Here is a 26,119-nt window from a genome sequence, read left to right on the forward strand (position 1 = left end):
TAAAAAAAAAAGCTACATGCCACCCCACAAATGTCAGTTTTTGTAAGAGCTGCCCTAGGCGTCAGAGGTGACCTGCTCCAGACGGGGTCACCTCCCCCGGCGATGCCTGCTGACAGTGGTGGTGGAGTTCAACTACGTCGGCATGAACAAGCAGGGGACAAGGGACACAGGCAGGCCTCGCCCAGCCTTCCCGGGAGCAGGCAGCTTCCATTCACCTGGCCCCTCTGAGCAGGGGTGAAAGTGGTGGGCATCAGTGGTGCTGAGCCATGGAAGATGGCGACCTGGGCACGAGCAGGGGCACAGCCTTCCCAGGGCTGGCTGTCCGCACCAGGTTCCAGACCACTGACATTGTCAGCTGGCGTGTCTCAGAGGAGCCGGTGTGCTGGGGCCGAGGGTGTCTGCCTTCTTCATCCCCTGCAGCAGCGGGGGAAGGCCGCATGCCCGCTAGCTGGTGGTGCCGCCATTCACTGCCCCCTCTGTGTTCCCAAGAGCACCACGGAAGCCCCCCCACCCATCCACCCCTCTCCGCACACTTAGCGTTTCTTGATTGCTTCTTCCCCGTTCTCTTCCCTGGTTGGTCACCAGGCACTGCTTGCTGGGAATCTACCCAGTGAGGGGTGCAAGGGGTCCAGGCTCCACAGAAGGACGTGGAGGGAGAGAAATGAGACGTAAGCCCTGGCCACCTAGGGCCGAGGCGAGGCCAGCAAGGAGGTAACTCATGGCGCAGGAGCAAAGCCTTAGGAGCTGTAAGGTGTCGCTGGCCCCGGGCTGGAACCTCGAGCTGCAGTGAACACACGCACGGGCCCCAGCGCCCAGGTTCCTCCGCCCCAACTTTGCTCCAGCCACGCCCATCGGCACCCCCCTGTGTGACCTCAGCCCCTCTGTGCTGTGGTCTGTGTGTGTCAAACACCTGACCCTGGGTCTGTGCCCCGCGGGGCCCCTCTCTCACGCCCTCTCTCTGGGTCTGGGTGAGGAGCCATTATTTCATCCCAGGAGCTTTGGCAAAGGGAAAGAAACCAGGCACTTTATGGAAGTTTTGAGCTGCTGGATCAAAGCGATCCTGAAGCCCTCTACTCTGTGTACCTCACTTACCTGAGACGGCCATTCCTGGCTGTCAGTTTCTGCTGGGGTCTCTGTGGGCTTCATCCGAGTGTTGGGAATGAGATCTGACAGCAGCGCTGGTGTGAGGATGACGGGGAAGATGGGTGTGGACCTTTGCGGGAAGGCCTGGCACACTGCGTGGGGTGAATGGAACCGGTTTATGCAGCAGAGGGTCACTTTAGGAAACATTCCACTCTTGAAATGTTTTGTGTGTATCCTGTTCTTGCCGTTACTGTTTCTATTGGTTAATTAAAATTTATCAGCACTGCCCAAAGGGGACTGATTTTAAAATTTTCACTTAAGGTGTGTGTGCTACGTCAGCCGGCCTGGGCCTGGGGGCACACTCTCACCTGGCTCTGTGTCGGCCTCTCTCCTTATTTACTTATTTGTTCTGTGTGATCTTGAATCCCCATCCCATCCTCATATTGTAAAGCACTTCTTCCAAATTATTTATGGGGTCTTGTTAAAATATGTATTGTTGCTTTCCATGTGTGCGTTAAATCCGTGTTAGTCGCCTTGCTGTGGGCAGCCCGTTCTGCCTCTCCCAGCAGGCGTGTCCCCGAGGCCGGCCCGGGCTTCTGCACGATTGGGCCCTCGGAGCCCTTTCTCTGCAGCGGGCCTGCGAGGTACGCCCTCTGCAAGGTGTCCTGCTGCCCGCCCCGGGATGTGGGGCAGAGCAGGGATACCAGGCTCCCAAGGCCACCAGGGCCCCTAGCCTGCACTCCCGTGCCCCTGCATCCCGACTGCACAGCCCTCTGCCGTGCCCAGCAGCGCGTGCCCCTCCAGTGATGCTGAGCTTGCTCCTGTGTGGCCCTGGGCAGGGGTCTCTCCACCCCTTGCCCCTCTCCCCATTTGCCCCTCTTATTTTACTAGAATGTCCCTTCTGTTCCTCTTGCTTTTAGCTGCTCGTTAATTTTAGATTTTGCAAATAATTCTCCCAATTTGTTACCTGCCCTTCAAACCTGTCCAGGGTGGCCTTCGCTGAGCAGAAACCCTTCATTTTACTGCAGTTGTGCTCATGATAAGGGCTCCCGCATCCTCAGGTGCAGGAGCATGTGTGGTTTCTGGGGAGCGTGACAGGCGTGCGTGTTTCTGCCTGAGGTGTTCCCAGGGGCTGGAAGGCAGTGCTGTGAACGCGGTTCCACCTCCACCGCCTGCTTCAGGCAGTTGGCTGAATGTGCTACTCTGCTGCTAGAAGCTTCTGCAGGGCTGCAAAGGCAAGTGCTGGCTTGGAAACACGCCCCAACCCCCTGCCCCCGCCTGATGCTGGCTGGGTCCTGCTTCGAGTCTCTAAGAGTTCTGCCCCTGTCTGGGGGTCCCGACACCCTCCGGGCCGTCTGCCTTGAGCCCACTGGCCCCGTCCCCTCCCTGCATTTGCCCTGCCCAGGCTGAGACTCATGCCTGCCGGCCCGGCTGCCCTGACTGGGCTGCGGGGGAGAGAAGCTGGTCTTTGTCTGCAAATCCTGACAGAGGGTCTCCGTCAGCCGGGAGCAGCTGGAGAAATTCCAGGGCAGATGGTCCAGGAGGAAAGAGGGCCCGCAGGGAGGCTTGGTGCCTGGGGGGGAAGGAGGCCAGGAGGGGCCCCCTGCTGTCAGACCAGAGAGGCCAGGTGGGAGCAGGAGGCGGGGGCCTGGCTGGGGCCTCCCCACCAGGCTGCACAGAGGCCGGCAGGGCAGCGGGAAGTGACAGAATGGGGTCTTGTGTTCTTCCAGGCCTCTGAGCAACTGGAGGCTGGGCCCCCAGGGACGGGAACACAGCTAAGCCTCCGGGAAGAGGCTCCAACCTGTTTTTCAGGGAGCAGCCGGCTCCAGTTCAGGCCTGAGGTGGGAGGGGAGGCTGGGCCCTTGGGTCCCTGTAAAGAGGCCCCTGGGGAGGGAAGGAGGTCTTCAGGGCAGAGAAAGCCCTTGTGTGCTCATGGGGTGGCCTGAGGTCGGCTTCCACGCCCACTCTGACACGGCCTGAGCACCCGCTCTGCTCCATACTGTTCCACCCCAGGGGGAGCAGGATACCTGCTGTCCAACACCTGCTTTGGGGAGGAAAATGAAGCAGGGACAGCCAGAGAGGGAGCTGCCCTCTTAGATAAGGTGACACAGAACAGAGACCCGGCAGGTGGGGAAAGAAGCCCTCCAGAAATAGGGAGGTGGGAGGGCGTGTCGAGCCTCTGATGGCCTGTTTTATCCTGAAACCTCAGAGCGGCCTTCCCAGGAGAAAACAGGTGCAGGGCCTGCTCTGTGCTTGAGAAGGAGGAGGGGGTCCTGGGAAAAGTGGGGACGGGCAGGGGTGGGAGCAACAGCTCTCCAGGTCAGGGAGGCCGGGCCATGGGGAGCCAGCAGGGGAAGGGCTAGGTTCGCGGTTGTGCTTTGAAGGTAAAGCAAACAGGAGCTGCAGAGAGGGCTGGGGGGTGGGGGGTGAGAAGCAAACCGCTGAGCTCTGAGCCCCAACAGCAGATGGTGGGAGCGGGGACGAAGGAGCCTTAAGCTGGTGGGACCTGGGCAGGGGGCAGAACTGAGCCAGGCTGGGTCAGCACCTGTCTGGGCTTCTTTAGAATCAAGATTGCTAAGATTGCACTTTCTAAGGATGTGTGTGCATCTACATAGGGTCTTTCAAACCTGTTAAATTCAGAATAATTAGGACAGAAAGAGCCTGTGTAACAAGAGCCTGAATTGGGGGTCAGGGTGGAATACGTAAGCAAAAGACAATTATTCCAGAACTCTTTTCTCTCCAGGCCTAATTCTTGCCTCCTAGGAGTCCTCAGTGCTTAGTTTCTTGTGAAAAGGGATACATTTTTACACCTTATACGCATGGCCAGCCGAGTGGAGAGCCCCCACTACGACAGGTGAGTCTCCCCAACCCCCACTCCAGGTGCATGGTGGCCGCTTCCTGCCGGAGGGGGCCTGGCTGGCCTTGGGAGGCCCCAAGGATCTCTCCCCCTGGGAGGCCCCTTCCTGGCCTGCCTTCCCCTCCAGGTGCTTCCAGGCCCTGGAACAGAGCCTTCCCTGCAGACACATTGAGCACATGCACCAGCGCGCCATCCTGCCCACCTGCTCGAGGCCCCCTGGTAGGCGAGCGCCCGGGCCGTGCTGCCTGCCCAGGGGCATAGCCCTTAAGGCTCGCCAGCTCCCCCTCCACTGCTCCCCTGAGAACGAAGCCCCCTGTGATTCCTCCTGTCTCCCCTGCACCATCTCTGGTCGGGCCCACAGCCTGCCTCATTCCCGTCTCCAAACTAGGATGCTCAGCCCCTCCTTCCTGTGCCCCCAGATGCCACCTGGAACGAAGGCGGCTGAGGTGCTGCTGCTCGGCCTCCTACCTGTGTCCCAGGCTGCCCCTGCGCAGCCCGGCCCGACACTTCCGGATCGAGTGGCCTCCTGGCCTCAGCGCCTCTCTTCAGAACCCCCTCTGCTGGCTCCCCTCGTCCCCACCCCATGCCCCAGCCTGCCCAGCCTTTCTCCAGATCCTTGGGGGGGCCGAGCTCTCCCCGCCTTTGTGCGCACCTTTCCTTCCCCAGGGCTGGAGTTCTTCCAATCTCCTTCCCTCCCTCCCTCCCTCCTTTTTTTATAACTTAAAGAGCACACAATATAAAGTAAGAGCCTCCCGCAATAAACAGCCTGCCATTCATCATATTTGACTCCTTTTTAAAGGAATTATCCATCAGAGAGAGAACAGTGATGCCCCGTGGCAGCCGCACGCCAACCCCTTCTCATGACGGCTCCTCCCATCCTGCACCCTAGATTCTCCCCCAGAGAGGCCTTCTCTGGGTCCCCACAGAAGCCCTGCCTGCCTCAATGTCCCTGCCTGTCATTTCTGCCTTGGGAGGATGGAGATGTGTGCGTGTCCCCTGCAGAAGTAGGCTCCGGAGGGCAGCCCATGCCCTCCTACCCTGAACATCTAGGACTCAGCCCAGAGCCTGTGGCTGGTGGGGGGTGGGGTCCATCCGCACCTTGCCCTGGCACATACCAGTGGCATGGGGCCCTGTCCCATGGGGAGGAGCCCCTGGGCAGTGTGGCTGGGATGTGCGAGGTGCATTGATGGGGAGGATGGCGGTGGAGGATCCCTGGGGCATCGAGTTGGGCACTTCACTTCCTGTGGAAGCCTGTGACCTGACCTCCTGATGACCTAGAGAGCCACTCTCCTGGCCCCAAGGTCACTGTCCCAACCTGGCTTAAGGGTCCCGTCACGGAGGGCTTGTGTGGCCGGGGCTGCAGCCTCTTCCCACCGGGAAAGCCAGTCCACAGGCTGGGCATTCAGCACCACGGACAGGACCCCAGGCCCTGGATAGGGAAGGAGAGGCCGGAGGGCAGAGGACCCCTGTGGGCTCAGCGTCTCTGGCGCAGACACAGATGACAGCCAGTGTGCCAGCGAGCTCGGTGGGAGTGAAGCCCCTTCGCATTTGATTAACAGTGCGCCCTGAGCCAGGTTGGCCAGGGCCTCTGTGCAGCCTGGCCCGGCCACCTGCTGCCCAGCCTCCCTGGATGTGTGCGGAGTCCGTCCTGCAGCCGTGCTGAGGGACAGACATGACATTGCTGTAAGCTGGAGGGAGACCCAGGGGAGCCTCATGTTTTGATCCAGTGCCTCATGCCAAACGGCGTGAGGCGCTGCCACCCCACACCCAGGAGCCTGCGTGTGCCCACCATGTGGGAAACCCCAGGACCAGGGGCACTTCCTGTTTATACAGGGAGGCGGTCTATCAGGTTTCTCATATCTCGGTGTGCTCTTATCACCCCTGATGTGTGGAAAGAAAACTAAGACAGAGGAAAACATGCAGATTCTGACGCGTTCATGACCCCCTGCAAACAGGATGCTGCTTGGAGGAATCCCCAGGGTGCTGCTGGCCGGGCCGCTGAGGGCGGGTGGTCCGTCACAGGCTGTAGAGTGGGGGCTGCACCTGCCCAAGGGAAGGAGGCTGGTGGTTGAGTCAGTCACCAGTGGCCAGTGGTTAATCCATCCTGCTGAGTGATAAGCTGGCATAAGCCCCAGAGGATGGAGTCTGGAGAGCTTCCGGGCTGGGGAGGCCCTGAGGTGCTGGACGGGAGGCGTGTCCCCCCACGCCCAGCCCGCCGCCCCTCCTCCATCCGGCCGTCCTGAGTTGTGTCCCTTTATAAGCAGACACTCTAGTAAGTGAGCTGTTTTCCTGAGTTCTCTGAGCTACTCTCATTACTTATTGAGCCTGAGGGACCCCCGACTTACAGCTGGTCAGTCAGATGCACGGGTGACCTTCTGGACTTGACATCAGCAACTGAGGCGGGGAATTTGGCACCCGCTGTGCACTCAGAAGCCCGGTATCCGTGAGGGTGCTGTTGGGTACCATCTCAGGAGCGTCAGTCAGGTGTCTGACCGGGCGCTGCCCACCGCAGGCCCCCACCATCCTGGCCAGCAGGGCCTCGCTGCCGTTCGTGTTGGCGCTCATTCGTAAGGAGCTTTCTCTAGCCTAGCAGGACTCTCCAGTTAGGCTCCCGGGGGAGGCGGTTTGGGGGAGTGCTCGGGGGTCTTTGCACATGGGTGGGGTGGTGCCAATTCCTTTCCCACATCAAGCTCTGCCCCCACCCAGCTGGGAAAGCTTGACCTCTCCTGAACCTGGGCCACCCGAGTCAGCGGGGCCTGGCCGTCGCCACCCTGCCCCGTCCCTCCCTGGGCCGATCCCCCGCTGCTGACCTCACAGCCCCTGCCGGGTCCTCCCCTGAGGCTACTGCGCGGGAGGCCGAGCCGTGTCCTGCCACCGACCCCTCCCGTGAGGGTTCAGTCAGGGCCTCTGAGCTCTTCGGGGAAGGCTGATCCCCTTCGATCTTTCAAGAAAGCACTTCTCTTGTTCATCAGTGTTCCCCGAATATATTTCCTGAGCAATCTGTTAATTTTTCACTTTCCCAACCACTGGCTATATTGACTCATCAGATTTTCAACTGCGTAACCGATGAATTAATAATCCCGAATAATGGATGATATTAAAGAATGTCGGTGCATCTCCGCGGGATGAATGAAAGGCAGTGTGTGGTCGGGGAAGAGAAGAGGCCTCCGCGGTCATTAATTTAGCAGTCTAAATGAGAACCAGCGTTTCAGCCTGAATAAATATCGGGAGTTTGTTTAGTTCCCCGAGGTCTTTGAAAAAGTCAGTCATTAGAAGGCTTGCTTGGAAAGCTTTTAGCCCCAGTGTAATTACCACGGATCTCAGCACCGTCTGACTTCCATTAATCCAGAACCGGAGAGGTTCTCCCGCTGTCACCAGCCAGGTTAAGTGGGTTTGTTTTTCTATAACTGTGTCCTGGTGATACCAGTACAGATAAAACTGGCATGATATTGGCGGGAAACCCTTCAGTTATAGGCTTTCTCCAGAACCTTGTTCTCTGGGTCACTGGACATCATTCCAACTTCCTCTCAGTTTAAAAAGGAGGCACTGACACAGAATTAAATACACAAACACACAGAGAGACACGCACACACGGTTCCAGTGAATCTGGGGAGTCTGAATAAGGTCTGTGGACTGGATCAATGTCGGCACCCTGGCTGTGAGGCTTTATTACAGGTTTGTAAGACGTAACCATTGTGGGCAAAAGTCACATGGGCTCTGCTGGGTCACTGCTTACATTTGTATGTCAACCTGAAATTACCTCAGTGTACAATTATTAATTAAAAATGTTGGTTCCTATAACCTGAATTGGGATCCCAGTGAACCTACTGCATTATGAATTTCCCTCAAAATCCTTCCAAAAGTAACTTCAGTCAGCCCATGATACACAGAACGTGCACAGATATAAATAAAACACAAATAGAAAGACTTGCACCGTAGTTCTCACTCTTATTTCTGCTTGGCTCTTTACAAAACTAGCCAAATGGAGGCCTGTTTTTGAGATGCCCCAGATGTTGCTATGACATATTTACTGAAGTATGCACACATGCACATATTCTATATGCCAAAGCCATCCATGAGTTTCTATTCAAGTTCAAGCCAGAATTCGCATTCCTACGCATCAGAGCCGGTGTTGGCCAGCTGCGGCTCTCAGGCGGAACTCGGCCTCTGCCCACCTTGTCACTGAAGTTCCACCTGAGCACGGCCACATGTGTGATCACACCCTGGTGACGGCTGCTTTGCTCTGCAGCAGCAGAGCTAAGTCATTGCAGAGAGACCCTCTTGGACCACAAGGCAGAAAATACTTTCTCTCTGGCCCTGCATTAGAGCACCAGCTCTTAGCGGCCCTATGGGATGGCATAGGATTGCTTGTTCTGGATAGCTGAGGTTTGGGCCCTCCGTTTCCCTCCTACAGTGTTCCACGGGGTGAATGTGGGTGAGCTGCCCATGGAAGCTCAGCATTTGCTGCCAAGAACCCTGTGTCGGGTGTGGGGTCCGGCCACTGGCTCTCTCTGTGCCCCAGTTCCTGGGGGCAGGGATTCTGTTTCCATCGTGAGTCCTGGGACCAGGTCAGGGGCTCAGACGGTGGGCTGGAGGCACAGAAAGGCCGAAGAGCAGAGAGGAGATAAAACGACACTTAGCACTCAAAATGCAGCTTCATCCTAGAATTCCAAAATACATGAAGAAAACGAATATTAAGAAAGAGCGTAAAGGAAAAACTCAACAATTGTTGATTCCTATAACCTGAATTGGAACATTAAAAGACTAGTTAGAATTAGTTTTTAAACTGTCAAATATTTTAAATAAGGATGTGGAGGACAGTCAAGGAGGTGGCTTTTAAGAGAATGAAAACAGAAATGGTATGTTAAGAATTAGGAATGTTATAAAAATTAGAAATAATATCAGAAGAGGCATGTGGACATTGATGTGAGACTCAGCACATGGGTGACCTGTAGATGAGACGGCCCAGGAGTGGAGTAGAAGAGACATGGAATCAATGCCTTCCTTCAAAGTTACCAGTGGTGCAGAAGAGACTGAAGCACGAAAGGAAATGGAGTTAAGGTGACTGAAAGCCAGGCGTGACCGTCCAGCATTCGCCTGAGGGGACTTTTAGGAGAGAACACTGGGAAGAATGGTGGAGAGGCAATATTTGTGGAGTGAATGGCAGAGAATTTTGCAAAAGTGAGGATCGGCATGACTCCTCAGACTGAAGGCTGCTCTGAGCAGGAGGGTGAATAACAATAAGCCCACCACTGCCCCAGGAGGGGAGGCCACAGGACATCAGGGGTAACAGGACAGCCTTAAAGTGACCAGAAGAAGGGTCAGATGGCACTTGGATGCTGAGAGAACTAAAGACGACTTGTCACACTTTGCAGGAGACAGCGGAGGTGCAGCTCCTCCCATGTGCTGTCAGCCCTGCAGCTCATTTCACCCCAGTCATAGTCCTTTATGAGGCCAGATGGGGGCAGTTTGGGTCATTCAGACTAAAGAATGGACTGGCTGCAGAACTTCATTAAAAGAACCATCAAGAGGATGTTCCTTAGTAAGAACAGAAGTGAAAGTGGACGGAAAACAAAGGGGACGATTCACAGAAATCAAGGAAATACAGACAATAGTCCAAAAATACAAAACAAGACGATGGAAATAAACACACCTAGAGCAGAAATCATCTGAATATAATCAGGTTGAGCTCAACTGTGAAGAGACAGACATTACGAGTGGATGTTTTTAAGACTTTACAAGTGGCATGAGTGAGGCAAAACTACAGAATGTTTAAAAATAAAGGAAATGATATGCCAGGTAAATATCAAAATATTGGACAAATCCAAATTTAATGTAAAATGGATTTAGAATAACATGGATAAGGAGGAACATATTAAGGTAAAGGACAAATGGTGTGAAACACAAGAAGACACAAATATTCTCAGCTCAGCTTCACTTAATGAAATCTCCAAAATATATACAAAAACCTAAAAGAATTCTAGGAAATGGATGTACCCACTATCATAAAAGGTGAGCTTAACACACATTAATATTTCAGGTTAAACAAGTAAAAGATAATCATGCCTCTGAAGATTTGGGTAACAAAACAACACACTTGGTAAAATAGATACATAGGGGACCCTGAATCCAAGCAATATATTTATATACGTATTTTGCATATATATTTAATACATAATTTTCTATTATGTACAAAACATTTATAAAATTAACATTATAATAAACACTAGTGAAATCTTATTTAATTGACATAATTTTTCTCTGATTGCTATTCAATAAATAAAATATAAGTATCGAAAACCATAATTTTGGAGACTTAAAAGTGTGCTTCTAAATGATACAAATGCAATGGAAAAGCAATATAATTGTAATTGAGAGGCAATGAGAGTTCATCACACTACAGCTTACAGCATTTAGCCAAAGCAATACTTAGAGAGGAATTTATAGCACTACATGGATTTATTAATGAAAATAAGTAAATGTTTAACTCCAGGACATAGCAAAATTTAAATAAAGTTAAAGAAAGCAGGAGGAAATGTTAAAGACAAGAGCATGAATGAATACAATATCTTACAAAGAAAAACTAAGAGGTTTAACAAATGTAATTTTAAGAAAAATAAACACGTGCTAATATGACTGACAAAAGAAGAAATAACCCACATTAACAAGGAAAGTGAATACAACTTAAAAAGAATAGAGATGTTTAAAATTCAAAGAGAATACTGTCAATGAGTTTAGATCAATAAATAAACATGTTTGAATTAGAAAATCAAGATCAGAACAAAAAATCATTTGCTCCTCTTACTATATGCAGGTAATGGATGAGACAAAACTCAACACTCACACATGATATTAGCAAACTTGGCAGCAATCAAAAACATAATAAATATCGTATTTAAAATTGAAACTATGGTAGCATTTCCATTTATTTAACAACATGAGGCTCCTTGCTGTGGCTTCTTGAATTTGACATTGCATGGGGGAAGAGAGAGGTCCTAGCTCAAGCAATAAGACAAGAAAAATAAACGTAAAAGTTAAAAAAAAGAAAGCATTAACATCACCATGTTTGCAGATAATGAATAACAAAAAATCTTAAGGAGTCTACAGAAAATTATTAGAACTGAAAAGTGAATCCAAAAACATTTCTGAATACGAAAATCACTGTATAAAATAAAAACAATTCCTCTCTACTGCTAGTAACACATTAAACTCTGTAATGGCAAGAAATGACACATTTGCAGTATCTTCACCTGAGTAAGAGCTGCTAGTGGGTGGTTTCATGGAGAAATGTTGCAAGGACTTCATTCTTTGGAAGGCACCTCCTTATTTCTGAATGATTGTCTATACCATTTTTCAACTATGTCTTAGGATCATAGTTATCTTGCACTTAAACTAACCTTAAAGATACGACACTGAATAAGGTCTTTAGGGCAAAATAAAAGCTAAATGTCACAGTGCTTTGAAACACAAGGCCAAGAAGGGTCATATAAAATGCTGTCTCTTCATCTTTCTTGCTTGGAGTACAATGTTGGTATTACTTACATTTACAATATCAGTAAAGTACCCAGGCCCAGGAATAAGCCTAACAAAAAATGCATATGATTTCTGTAGAAATATAATAATACAGTTTATGACAGACATAGATGAAGACCTGGAAAAAGGAAGGATACATCGTCTGCAGATTAGAAATCTCGGCATTCTAAAGCTATAGCATGGAAACCTAATTCCACACTATTTTTCCTAAAACTTGACAATCTCATTCCACAGTCCATGTGACAACAGTAAGAAAGAAGAGCAGATGGAGTCATTTTAGAGAAGGGGACACGGAAGGAATCTGCCAGCAGCTGTGCCTAGGTGCACCGTCATGGGTCAGTAAGTGAAACGGCCCATGGGGTTGTGTGTGGGGCGAGTATGGGGGGCAGGAGAGAAGAGCAGGCTGTGCTCAACGTGTGAAGTTTCTTTGTTTAAAAGAGAGATCAGAAGTAAAAACAGCAAAACGTGCATGTCTGCTTAGTCTTGATATGAGGAAATTTGTGTCCTTGTCTGTACCTTTGAAATGCTTCATTATTTAAATGATATTACACTTTTTAGAGGGACTGTGGTGTTCTAGAGCTGTTGACTTTACACGCTTACTTGCGAGCCTCCAGCTCGGAATCCACCCGCATCCTGGCCACGCGTGTCCTGGCCTGTTTCACTCTGATGGCACGTCCTTGTCCCAAGTGTTTGGCTCTGAGAGTCACCTGGGTTCCTCTCAGCCCCTCCTGTGTGATGCCAGCCCCACAGGGGGCTCCCAGACCTCAGCCTCAGCTGGGGTCCCCTTGGTGTCCTCCCCACAGGGTGGGGGGCGTTGTGGAGGTCAGTTAAAGTGGAGATTGCTTAGGACCGAGCTCTCTGGCTGAGTCACTTCACTCATGAAGAAATGAAGGGCTTTTGTCCAGCCTTTAAAAAAACAAGCGTTGAACACTTACTGCACCAATTGTGTGCTCCTAAAATCTCCATGGCAATATTGATGGTTCTGCCCACCCTTACAGCATCTGGCTGCTATCCACTAAGATGTTTTCTTTTACCCTCACCCCGGAACGTGGGGACAAAGAGAGGGTTTTGTGATTTCCACAATGAACAGCAGCAAGCAGCCAAACCGGCGTTGGGCGGTTTCTGAGGCTCACATCGTGAGGACCCCCAGCAGCTGCAGCTCTGCTGAGGCGCAGTGACACCTGGGACCCACCTCCGCACCTGTGAGGGACCAGGCTGCAAGGGGGCCCAGCGGCCCTGCAGGCTGCCCTGGCAGAGACCACCCGCCCTCTGAGCTCAGCCCAGACCTAGAGTCATGAGCAGAACAGACGTAATTACACCAGTTGTTACAAAGCTGAAGTTTAACTTGATCAGTAGCAGTTTCAGGTTGCTGCATCTCAGAAGGTCTTCTTACACAGCAGAGTGGATTTTGGCCCCTGGAAGGTGCTGGTTGAGCCACTTAAATACATGGTGATGCTTTTGGGTGGCAGTGGTCGGCAGAGACTGAAATGACTGCCAGAGGAAGGGCTTCCTACCAGACCTGAAGCTCCTGCTAGTGGAGGTGGAGGGCCCAGAGGAGGCTGTAGGTGAGGGTCCAGCCGTAAACAAAGCAGACCTGGTCACCGCTGTCCCGGAGCGCACAGGCTGACCCCAGTGACTCACGTGTGCATCACGGATAGACTGCACTTGAGCAGGGCAGGAAGCCTCCAGGATGGCCTGACCCTGCCTGGGCCGGGTGGGCTTTGGAGCACTGTCAAGGAAGATAAAGAAGATCGCATTCCCCGTTTGCAGACCACTGACCAGAAACTAAGATCAGAGGAGCTCTTACAGGCGGTGCGTGTGGACTGGGGCTTCCCCTGGCCCCCAGGAAGCCGTGCTACACTCTCCACTGGCCTGCTGGGACTCAGCCCCGTGACAGCTGTTGCATCATTAGCATCTTAATAACACGCTAGTAGCAATGGGACAGAAGCCCTAAGGATGCCTTTGTGTTTTCTTATCGCCCAGGAAGGCTTTGCTGATAAAGCACATAAATCCTGGATCCAGGGAAGAACATTCCATGCATGGGGGCAGGTGCCCGGCCCTGAGATGGGAGAACACGGGGCACCTAGGGGGGCAGGGGAGGCCTGAGTCTGGGGAAGGGGTGGGAGATGGGCTCAAAGGGTGAGTGGGTGGAGGGAAGAGGGCTTTACCATCACTTAGACTCTTAAATGCAAAGCCAACAGAGAGTGAGTGGCCCTCTGATTCACCTCAGAAATGAGAAAATTGTTTCAAATGGGACTGGGATTTTCTGTAATCGGGTGCAGTATGGTGACAAACATGGAGAGCGCTGCCTTGAAGGAAGTGTTAGGACTCCCAGTTCCTAAGAGGTGGGCCACCATGCCACACAGGGCCGGCCACGTGGGGAAGCACCAGGTACATCAGGTAGAAGGAGAGAGGAGACGGCCTGGCCTGAACATGCTGTGGTCTCTGCAGTAAGAGTGGGCAGGGCAGGGCTGGCAAGTCTGGCCAAGCTTAGGGTCAGACACTTGGTTAACTCGGGCGGGCTGCAGGCTGTGGGGTGGCTCAGCTGTCCTGTACTTGGCCCTAGGGGGCTCAGGATGAGGAATGATGGCTTGGCGTGGGGAGGCCGGTGGAGAAGGTGTTTGGGCGCCAGACGCTGGATTGACTGGTTTGCGTGAGAAAGACTCCCAGGGAGTGGTGGCTGCCCCGGAATCAGAGGGCCCTGGGAGGGACTGGCGCTCCCAGCCAGCAAGGTCCTCAAGGCGTCAAGGCGTCATAAGCGATGAACATAAAAATCACTATGAGTACATCTGTCAGGACGAGACTGAGGCTTGGAGGGGGACCAGAGAGAACCGAAGGAGGCGAGCAGGTCCCACGGGGAGGTGGTGGCCCTTCTAGATGGGGTCAGGAGGAGAGAGCAGAGCACCCTCTCTGCCCAGTGCCAGCTGGTTACTCAGCCACCGAGCGGCCTCTGGGCAGAGCCCAAGAGGGGGTGTTTGCAGGGGCCGCCTCTCAGCAGGCACGGTCACCCCACCACAGCGGCTCTGCCCCTCCCAGTGTCCCCGGGAGGGAGGTCTGCTCCCCAGCTGCTCCTCCGGCCCTCCTGGGTCTGCCGGTGGGAACTGGAGCTACTCTGGGTCATGCCCGCCTCTCCGATGCACAGCGCGAATTTCCTTTCTCTCTTCTCTTGACGTCTGGGGCTTGTAGAATTTGTCCTTCTCTTTGGGGCTGGAACTGTTTCCTATGACACTGCAACTGTATCGTGTGGTTATTCCTTTTGAGAGAACTGATTAGCAAGCCAAGCAAGTCAGGAATAAAGTCATGAGAAGAAAATTACATTAGAAAATTTCCCTGAAGATTTGTTGTTCCCCGACACGTGGGCCCGAGGCATCAAGAGCCCTCAGGAGGCGGGGACGCCGACGCTGCGCTTGGGAAACCTGCGCCGATCGGCCAAAGAAAACCCCAGCCCAGAGCTGGAGTCGTTGGTCCGGGTGCCGAAACATTGACGCCCACTGGGAGAGGCAGAGTGAACCGGACATCTGGCAGGACCCAGCTGTGCTCTCGGGGAGAGTACCTTCATGCCCTTGGGAACTGTGGGGTGCCTGGAAATATCCAGCGTGCCTTGGCCTGGGACGGCACTCCAGCGGATGCCCTGTCTCCCCCGATTTCCAGCGGCGGCCTGCTGCTCCTGATGGGAGGGTGGACCGCCGGGTGTCAGGGGCCTGTCTCTCGCATCTCCTCCTCACTCTGTGGGCTCGCTTGACCAGTCCTGAGCCTGGTAGGCTGCTGAAGCCACTCCCGCGGCCAGGAGAGTGCTGGGCGGGGACCGCACCCAGGGTTGCCAGTGGGAGAGGGCTGGCAGGGAGGCCCCCCAGGCCCTGCCGGTTTTACCAGATGCCAAGGAAGTGCCTGATGCTTGGATGCTTGGCCTTGATTTTAAGCTTTCTGTCACAACCCAGGAGCAAGCCCGAGTTCCCACCAGGAGCATCCCAGCCGGCTGGTGCCAAGGCCTCCTGGGTCCCACACGGAGAGAGGACTCCGGGTGCTGGATTTATTAGACTTGGTTATATGCTGGCCTGTGACTGCTCTGCACTCATTATTTCCTCCCCATAAGCCACCTTGGGGGGCCACCACGTGCCCACTGTGCAGGGAGGAGCTGAACCAGGCGGGACATGCAGCCGCCTAGGGTCACAAGGCCGGTGATGCGGCCGTTTTCCCTTGGGTGTCCCAGCAGGGCAGCAGGGGCTCTGCATGGGCTGGAGGGTGCAGAGACAAGCAGCATGCATCTCCGCTTTCTATTTGTTATGAAATGCAGTCAGTTCCCCACTCTTCCCTGTCCCCCCATGAGAAATGGGTCCCTGACATGCAGCAGAGGCTTGGAAACGGCTGATTAGGGGACAACTAGGTGTTCATGGCAGCAGTCGTCTACCAGAGGGTGGCCCTGCCAACTTCTGCTCCCTCCTGACCCACACCCCAAGGGCCTGCGCCTGACAGGGCAGGTCCCTCCACACTGAGCCCAGCAGCAGGTCCCTGTGAGCCTGTCCCCCGGGGTGGAGCCCCTGCCTCCCTGGGCTGTGCCTGGGCTTCTCCATCTTGGCCGCTCAAGGTCAGTTCACCAGCAAGCAGAGCGCCCTCTGCATCAAGTTTTTCTTATCAGAATGGAGAAAGGTGCTTGTGCCAGCCATGCCTGGAGAAGAAGGGAACTGTGGCTGACCCCAGCAGCGGGTGCAGGCCCAGGCGCCTTGGCAGTGTGAATGCTGTGCTCCCTGGGGGCACACAAGCCTCCCGATTCGATGGCACAGAGGTCCTGCCGGGATGCAGTGGGCCGCATCCGAGGGAACATGCAGGTGCCAAGGGGCCACCCTGGTCCCCAGCCCCCTGCTCCCTGTCTGCACCCTCCTGTGCGCTCCTCTGTGAGACCACACAGACCTCAGGCATGACGCACAGCTCCAGACTAACCCATGGGGGAGGGTCCTGGGACCTGCCTTCAAGGCTGTGCTGCCCTCTCCAGTCACAGGATCCCCAGTGACTTCCATGGGGGCTGGCTGAGCTCTTACCAGCTGGGAACGTGGGGGTCAGAGTGAGGCACAGGCAGCCTGTGTGCGGTACTGCCAGGCACGCAGGGAGGGAGCCGTCTAGATGCAGGAGGTGGCCCCACAGGGGGAGAAATGGAGGTTCTGGCCTAGAAGTTTGAGGCTAGGGCATGGGGGCTCTGTGGAGGTCCCCCATTACGAGTGGATCCCGCGAACGCCTCAGAACAAGCCTTTGCACGGACCTGTGCTTCGACTGCTCCCGAGTGAGCACCTGACGGCCGCACGGCCGGGTGGGCGTGTTGGTGGACGTTAAATGCCCTAAGAGACACCCAGGCTGCCCACACAACAGCACCGCCCCTGCCCCCTGTGGTGGCTGGGCGGGCATCCCCCACGGCCTCGCCAGTTCTCGGAGCAGCTGCTCTTCTTCGTCAGCCGTTCAGCGGGCGCACGTTGGCTTGTCCTTGGGGCTTGGGTTGGTGGCCCCCAAATGACTGAGGAGGGGGAGCAGTTTTCGCAGCCTCGTTGGCCAGTCACGCATCTTCTTTAGTGAAGTCATGGTATGTTTTTGAAAGTTTCATATTTCCTGATGTTAAAAAGTAGCTTTGTTAGTTTTGTGGGGCTACGGTAACAGCACTGCCACGGGAGGCTTGAGCGACAGGAACTCATGCGCCGTCTGCGGCCTGAAACCCCAGGCCCGGGTGCAGGCAGCCCGGCCTCCCCCTGGGCCTCTGTCCAGGGCACGTGGACGCCGTCCCCTCTCCCGGTCCTCATGTGGTTGGCCTCTGTGTGTCTGTGTTCCCGACTCCTTGACCCCAGTCACACAGATTGGGGTCACCTGAGTGACCCCATTTACCTTAATCACCTCCTTAAAGACCTTATCTCCACACACAGTCCCATCTGAGATCTGGAGGTCAGAACTTGGACATAGGGATTTGGGGGACACAGTTGAACCCATGACAGTGACGGAGCCCAGAGTCCTGGGTGGGGGAAGCCTGTGCTCAGCACACGCGGGCCCCGGCTGTGGTACGTCACTGGTGCACCCCCGTCACCATAGCGCACAGGTGAAAACATTGCCGTGTGCCTTAGGATGTTGTGTGCACGGAGGTGTACACACAGAGGTGTACACCTTGTGAAGGTGAGCAGTTCAAGACGAGACTGATCGCACCATCTGGGAAACCTGATTTGGGCAGAACTGAGGGTTTTGGCTGCTGAAATAGTTCATTTCTGCCCAGGTGATTGGATTGGCTCTGAGGATAATCTAATCCGTGAAGACGTAGGTCAGCCAGCCGCTCTGCCCTCCTGCAGGGCTGGGGAGTCCCCAAGGCCCCTCTGTGGGGCACTGGCACTGGTGGGGGGCTCAGCGACATTCTGCAGTGCCCGGCACAGGCCCCCTGTCCCCAGAAGGGGTGGGAAGGGTGGCGGGACCCAGCTCACCCTGCCTGCAGACCCTTCTGCTGACCTGTTGCAAAGCAAAGACCCAGCCTTGATTTTAAATAATACAATTAAAAATCCCACCTCTAAAACATGGAAATTGTAATCTGTCTCATCTCTAAGTGTAATTATATTAAGCTCCAATTTTCCCCTCAAATATGCATTCTAATTCAATTTTCCTTTTTTTCTCATCTTAACTAAATCTATTATCATTCCCTCAGTTAAATTATGCTTATTTAATCTTTGATGAGACCTTTCACTGGCAATCAGCTGTTTTAAATTAATGCCCCAAGCCTTGGGGAGCACTGGGGCTCCACTTCCCCCCGGAGGGTCTGGGAGGGCGGGGAGGGCCCGATCCTGCGGCGTCCCAGATGCCGGCTCAGGGCCCCCAGCAGCCCGCCCGCCGGAGGGGAGGCGACCTGCGAACGGGGAGGGCTCCCAGGCTGCAGCTCGGAGCAGCGCCCACACCTGGCTGTCCGTTACCCAGCTGGCGGTCCCAAGCGCCCCACCGCCAGGGAAGGTGTGGATGACTGGACGGCCTCTCAGGCACACCTGCTTCGGAGGAAGAAGCAATTGCTGAAGAATGCTGTGCAGTGCTGACCTCCATGATTTCCTCATAATAGTACTTAATTAAGTGTAAACCCCGTAGGTTTATAGCTTTTATGCAGCTAGCAAGCCATGCTGCATGAATTAAATACAAAAATAATCGACAAAACAAATCACATGAACACCCTTAGTTCGGAGACGGGCCTGTTTGAGGAGCTCCGACTGCTCCGGAGGCGGGAGTGGACGTGCCGACCGGGGGCTGGTCCGGGCTCCCCCTGGCTCGGGAGTGACAGGGAGGGGCTGGGCCCACTGCATAGCGGCCGAGGGTCCCTCCACTGGGAGCCTTCGGGCTCGCTCTTGGCAGGCTGGGCTGGGGGCTCCTCCTGCGTGTGTGGGAGCTGTGGCAGGGGAAGTCGCCCCGCAGTGCCCCTGTCACCGCAGAGCCGAGTGGAGAACAACTTATAACAGGAGGGGGGCCTCTGGAGCCCCTTGGCCCTGCTCCCCACTGGAGGCCACCCCCACCACCTCTGATGGGACCTGCACGACCCTGCATCTGCACCCCACTCGCCTGGGAGGCCCTGGCTGGGGGCTGCCCCCGGGCACTGTGTGTTAGAGGTGGGCAGCCGCCAGCCCATGCTCATCCGCAGCACAACTCAGTGGGGCCTCATGTGCTGGGTGGCGGCCTGAGAAAGTCTGTGGGGCAGTGATGGGTCTGTGTGTGCCTCAGTTTCCCTGACCATGAAGTCGGGCCCCCTCAGGGTGGCCAGCCCTGTGCAGTGCCACACAGCAGGCCTGCACGTCACTCATTTACAGGCTCATGCAGGGCACCAGGTAACCGTTCTAACTACCCTCCCTGAGAGAGATACCAACACAGGCCTCACCTCTCCCTGGTGCGTGTCTCCCACCCGCTCCATCAATGCCGCAGCTCATCTGGGAAGGGCCCATATCCATCCCTCGTCCGTCTGTCCACCCTTCCCAGATGGCACACAGGGAGCCTGTGAGCAGACCCCACTGGTGCCCTGGTGGAGGCGGGGTCAGGGGTGAGCGAGGCACAGAGGGAGCAGCTGGCCTGCACGGCTCCCCGTGCACCGCGCGACCACGCGCCTGCCCCTCAGCTGACCTCAGGTGACGTGACCCTTCCTGGGGGGGGTCACCAACCTTCAGTGGGTCTGGGCCTTTAGAGTTACCCTGAGCCGGGTTGTGGCAGCTTCCCTGACTTTAATCCCGGGGTGAGGCTGCTGAGTCGCCCTGGGGGACGTCCTGCCTCCCACCCAAGCCCCTCCCCACCTCCACAGTGGGCCGTGGGCCCGTTTCCCCGGGAACGGGTGGTCAGGACCCCGCACCGCAGGCAGCACAGAAGCCCCTTCCTGGCCTGCTGAGTCCCAGGCAGGGGAGTCCACAGGGGCCGCGGCCAGTCTGAGCTTCCCGGTCAGTGGGGTTGTTGCCGGGTCTCGTGGTGGAAACCCTCCCCCTTCTGGAGCGAAGGCCTCTGGGCCCGCAGAGCAGAGGTGTGTACAGGAGGCAAACATCCTTGCTGGTGGGACCCCAGGGGCGACAGTGACTGGTGCCACTGCCGTGTCCCCTGTGTGGTTCCTGGACAGTGACTCCTGGCTGGGGGAGGACAGGGCCCCGTGTCGGGCACTGAGGCAGAGCACGCACAGCCTCCTGGGAAGCCCGCCCAGCCCCCTGGGCAGGGCCACCTCCTGGGGCTGAAAGCATCTCAAAGGCCACTCCACCATTCTGTGGACCGGCTGCTTCAGGACGGCGGGGAGGCTCAGCCAGTGGATGCCGCGAGCGAGGGCCGCCCCCAGGCTTCCTTTGCTGCAGAGTGAGGCCCTCGGTGGGAAGCCGTGCGGCTGCCCCGTGCTGGGTCAGGCATCCATGAGTCCACTGGTGGGAGGCTTCCAGTACAACCAGTGGTCGGCCCAGGGAGAGCCCTGGGCCCGGAGCCCTTCTGCGCTGCCCCCGTATACCTGGCCTCTGCTTGCCCAGGCCCCCACTGTGGGGGTGCAGGAGTGCCCCAGCAGCTCATGGTGGGGGCATCCTTCCCCATGGATTGCCCCCTGAGAGTCACACCCCTGCTGGGGGACCCGGCTCTCGGGGGGAATGAAATGGACCTGGAGCATGTAGAGCGCAGGAGCCGCACGGCGAATCGGACTCGGGTTGGAGGCTGAGCCTCCTGTTGTCACCTTGGCACGTTTTGTGTCAGGGACTCGGGGCTGACACACAGCTTGGGGGCCCGGGATGTGCCCCTTACTCGGCAGAGCCTCAGTTTCCCTGTCTAGGTGACGGGGCTGTGCCCACTGCCTGCCACCCACAAGACCTCCTCCCCTCTGGGCACACCGCTGGGGTGTCCGTCTTGTGTCGGCGACCCGGGTGGCATCCCCTGGGCCCAGGGACGCACCTGTGAAGCGGGATGGTTTCCACCCTTCCAGCTCCATGTTCAAGGGCCCTGAACTTCACCCAGAGCCTCTTTCTTCCTCACACCATCCCTTTTAAAACAATTACCATCACGTGAACAAAAATGAAATATGCCCATCTAATTTATTAAACTTCCACCCAACTTAGACATCAAATGTTTTATTAATATTTTCTATCATCCTTACAAGTTAAACCAGCCATGAAAATTACCTTCAACAGAAGAAAAAGTTGAAAATGTATTCATTTCTAGGAGTCACCATCAGCCCTTCTTGGGTAATTTAATCAGAGACGACTGAGCCGAGGTCCAACAAGCCTTCTCTGATACAAATATCGAAATATTTAATTTATGTCAATCAGGCAGGAAGATGGATCAGCAGCTGCTGCTGGGCGGGGCCTCCGGCCGAGCCCGGTGCCCCCAGGGCCGCTGCACGCGTGTCTTGGCCCCCACGTCCCAGCAGGAAGGAGCCAGACAGAGGCCGATGGGGGCACTGGCACAGCTGGGGGCACGGCCCGATGTACCCTGTCTGTGCCAGAGGGCGGCGCTGGGGACGCCGTCTGCCCCTCCTCCCACCTCCCCATCCTTCCCTTTGATTGAATCCCCGTTCCGTTGTTGTTTCAGCACCCAGTGTTGTAGGCTGCAGGACACGGCGTGGAGGGTTTGGATATTTTTAATAAAAATAGGTATGTTCTCTTTGGGAGTGGGTTGAGTCCTGCCTGCGCTGCCCCTCCAATGCTGAGGGTCCCGGGAACACATGCTGGGAGGGGCTCCAGTGTGTGTCCTGTGGCCGTCCAGCCCCTTCGCAGCTGGGCCTGCCCAGGAGGGCTGGGTCCCTGGGCTGAGGCAGGCATCAGGCGTCTGCCTCCCAGGCGCCCCGGCTTGGTGCTGGGGCAGGGGTATGGTGGTCAGGGCGTCTGGTCTGCAGAAATACAGGGGTCCAAGCCCGCGTGTGCTCCATGTGAGGCTGGCACCAGGCATGAGGCAGGACACAGAGTGCTGAAAACTCTGAGCTCCAGCCTTGGCCTGTGGGCAGCCCCGCGCCAACACACACTTAGCTGAGGTTCCCTGTGGACGATGAGGCCGGTGGGCCCTGCCAGGGGCCTAAGGTCTTTGCCCTGGGAAATGGGGCCATGCCTGCAGCTCATGGGGTCTCAGGAGCTCTGAGGAGGGCGTGGAAGGCCCCCCTAGAGCCCGGTGTTATGTTCAGGGTGCATTTAGATTGGGCACGTCTGCTCCTGCAGGGCTGCACCCTTGGGAGTGAGGTCAGCCTCCCCCTGTGAGGCTCTCGGGGTCCAGGGAGAGGCCTGGGCACTGTTGGGATGGAGAATAAACCGTGCAGGTAAGTGGGCGGCTTGGGGTGACACTGCCAGACCCCTTAGTTTTAGGGACAAGGGAGGCCTGTACTGTCGCCATTGGCAGACACCCCGACACTTCTTCCTGGGGGCATTGCAGGGACAAGCCCAGTGGGGACACGGTGGACTCACACAGGACTTCGAGGGACAGTCATTTTCTTCTCAGGTCACTCCCAGAAGGTCCCGGTCACTAACAGCCTTTCCGTATTACGTGAACTTGCCTCTGTACCTGAAATGCCATAAGAAGGCACTTTTCCAGGCTTCCCATCGTCTCACACCTGGCATCACAGAGGAATGGCATCTCCTGCTCTGCAGGCGTCTCTCCAGAAAGAAGGCGGCCCAGCTCAGTGACCGCCCACCCCCTGGAGCCCCAGCTGGTGCCCGCGGGCACTGACTGGCCTTCCCGGGCCACTAACAGTGCCTGCAACCATGCTGTGCCAAGCCGGCTCGTAGCACCTACTGAGGCATCTTATGTTAACGCACAGAGATGGAACCTGGGGCAACGGGCAAACGCCTTTCCCATGAGACTCTCCAAATTTAAGTTCGTGGGGGCCGGTTCTCCAGGTGGCTGCTGCAGACATGGCCGCGAAGAGGGGCCGGCCTGACCCCTTTGCCGGTGGGCACCCCATTTCCCTACCAGAGTGGGACCCCATTCAACACAAGCCTCCTGAAGGTCAGGGGTCCCTAAGCCCCTTGAGGCAAGACAGGAAACAGGCCTGGGGAGGTAAGCCCGCTTGGCGCCCAGGGATGGGCTCTACTCCCCTGGGTAACTGCACCCCACGGTGCACCCACGAGTGAAGCCACGAGCTGGGCCCGCCCGCCCCTCCTCCACCCCCTCCCCCTCCCCGGGCCCTTGTCCCCGTGGTGCATTGCCAAATCCCCATCCCCACGGCCTGCAGGTCCCCCAGGCCCTCCCCACCCGGCCCCTGGGGGCCGGCAGGACCACCGCCTGGGCCTGGAACAGCACAAGCTCACTCTCACTGTCTAGGGGCCGGGGGTCTGTAGCCAAGGAGTCGGCAGGGTGGGACCCCCGAGTCTCTGGGGGCATCCTTCCCGCCCGCCTCTGGCTTCTGCTGCTTGCTGGCCTCTCTTGACCCTCCGTGGCTTGTGGATGCCTCGTCCCTCCCTCTGTCCTGCCCTCAACGGCGTCCCCTGCGTCTCCTCAGACCTCCTACGAGGATGCTTGTCTTCAGATCTAGGGCCCACCCAGGAAACCTGGGGTGACCTCATCTTGAGATCCTTGCCTGCACTGGATCTGCGAAGACCCTTTTCCCAATAAAGGCCACATTCACAGGTTTGGGTGGACATGAATTTGGGGAGTCACTGCTCAGCCCCCTACACTCCCATTGCCCCCGCAGCCCCAAGCCCAGGTCACCGCCCCCCTGCTCTGCCCATCTCAGCCCTAAGGGATGCTCCAAGCCCTCCCAGGTCAGTGCTGAGCAGCCCCAGGAGCCCAGGGGGCCCCAATCCCCCCAGATTCAAGTTCAGGCCGCGGCTCAGGGGTCCTTCGGAAGGTCCTGCTGGGCAGATCTGACCTGCCCCGTCCCTGGTCCAGTGCCGCTGGGCCCACGGTCCGGGCCAGGTGGGCAATTCTGTCCAGAGCAGAAACTGGCGCTGGGGCTGGGCTCCCACATGGCTCTGCCTGTAGCCTCCTTTTAGAGTTGGGGTTTGGCTTTGGTGGGGGTCCCCTTCCCAAGTTGGGCACGTTTCTCTGGACCTTTATTGCGTTCAGCGTCCCCTGGGCATTGCAGTCCTGACCGAGCACAGAGTGCAGATGCTCACGTGGGCTGCAGACAGGATGCACGCGCATTGCAGCTGCCCCCTGGGAGCCCCAGCCTTGGATGGCAGGCAGGGAGATGGGATGTCTGGATTTGGGGCCTCACGGCAGCAAGGCCAGGCAAGGTCCCGAGGAGGGCCTTGGCCCCGGGCTGGAGGAGGTGCAGGGCCTGGGGCTGTGCAGGAGGTGTGTCAAGTGGGGACTGAGGGTCAGACATGTGGAGAGGGTGACTCTGAAACCACAAGGTGCTAGATTCACAGAACTCACACACAAACACAGCCACATGCACGGGGACCTGAGCGGGCGGGTGATCTGGGCCGACACCAGTGTCTTGGTTTTGATGCTGTCCCTCGGGGCGAGCTGGGGCAGGACCTGGATCGTGCTGAGTGCCCCTACAGCTGCATGTGAACCTGCAGTTATCTCAATAAAACATCAGATTAAAAATGCTCAAACAGCCCTGAGAAGATTTGAAGGGCCCGGAATGACATCAGTCCCACGTGGCATCAGTTTGGGGGCTGTGAGCACAGGTGCCTCCCTGAGCGATTGCCACCAGGCCGGCCTGGGCTCGGCGGACGTTTCTGGAATGAGTGAGTTGATGACAAAGGGCCCTCGGATGGACCACTGTCCCAGCAGAAGCCACCAGACGAGCCTGGGCTTGGCCAGCTGGGCGAGGCCAGGTGACAAACAGCCGCGGCAGGTCGGGTGGCAGGAGGGGGTGGAGGGGAGGCGCAGAAGCCCACTAGGGACCCCGGGCCGGCAGCCAGGCTCTCGGACACCCTGTCCTCACACACTGCAGCCCAATGTGGCAGCCGTAATAGAGACGATGGCCTGTGTGTGCCAGTTCATCTTAGGGACAGGACACGGTGTTCCAAGGGAAACTTGTAATGCTCCCAAGAGCACTTTGCACACTTCGGGGTGTGCAGAAGAATGAGTGGCTGGAGGCGGCCGTGTGTCTGATGCCCTGCACCATGGCCTGTGCCAGGGATGGGGGTGGTGTGCCACATGGTAACATTTGGGAGGCCCCCAAAGGGATCACATTCGTGGAGTTTACACCTGCCAGATGTCCTTCCGGTTAGACTCCGGGAGAGTATGTGGGGAGGACGCCAGCCCGGGGGGACCTGGATGCAGCTGGTTCATTTCAAATGCATGGTTTCCGGCGGCCCATTGCCATGCGCACAGCGTGCCCGATCCAAACCCACCTGCCTTCCTGAACCTGTTCCTTCTCTGTGACGGGTCCACACACGGAAGGAGAGCGGGGCCCTGTGGCTGAGCTCATGCTTCTCCCCATCTGCTCCCTGATTACCCTCAGCCTCTTCATGTCCCTGGCCAGGTCCCCAGGGTCCCCAGCTGGATGGCCACTTGGCCCCTGCCTCCCCAGCAGCTGCACCCTGACCAACCCAGACCATCTGCATGGAGAGGGGGAGTTGTCACGTGTCTACGCCCTGGCCGCACCTGTTCCCTTGTCCAGAAAAGGGGGTCAAGCCAGAACCTTCCTAGGGAGCCCCCACGGGGCATCAGTGGTGGATACCTGCACTGTGTGAACGTGTTGGCTTTATCATTCTGATGAATCTGTGGCACAGGATCGGCATCTAGACTGTGCCTGATAAATCCTGGTCAGCACGCTGGGAAGGCTCACGTCCTTGAGGGTGGTTACGCCGAGGGGAGGGAGCCAGGACAGGTTGTGGCCGGGCACAGCAGGTGGCTTGTTCGTGAGGCAGCCCCTGCGTCAGGGTGGATGGGCATGGCCCCCTGGGCTCCCCAGGACTCGGCCTCCTGCAGCCGACCGGGACTGGGGCCGCCCACCCCGGGCTCTGGCTGAAGCCTTGGACACGGGGCCCCTGTTGGGCCTCAGCTTCTCCCGTCTGAACCTGGCCCTGCTCACTGTTGGCTTGCGCGGCTCAGCCGGCCTCTGGCACCGGGTGGCACCGGGTGATTTGCCCAGGGTGGGTCAGGGCTTCCAGCCGCCTCCGTTCTCAGCACACCTCCTGTGTGCAGGCGCTTGCGTGGTCGCTGCTCTTTCCTCTCTGCAGCACGTGACGCTGCTCCCCACAGTCTGTGCGTGAGGAGTGGGTCCAGACGACGCCAGCGGCCTCTGCGGGCCCGCAGCTC

This window comes from Manis pentadactyla, chromosome 10, assembly GCF_030020395.1.
Source record: "Manis pentadactyla isolate mManPen7 chromosome 10, mManPen7.hap1, whole genome shotgun sequence".
Lineage (NCBI taxonomy): Eukaryota > Metazoa > Chordata > Mammalia > Pholidota > Manidae > Manis > Manis pentadactyla.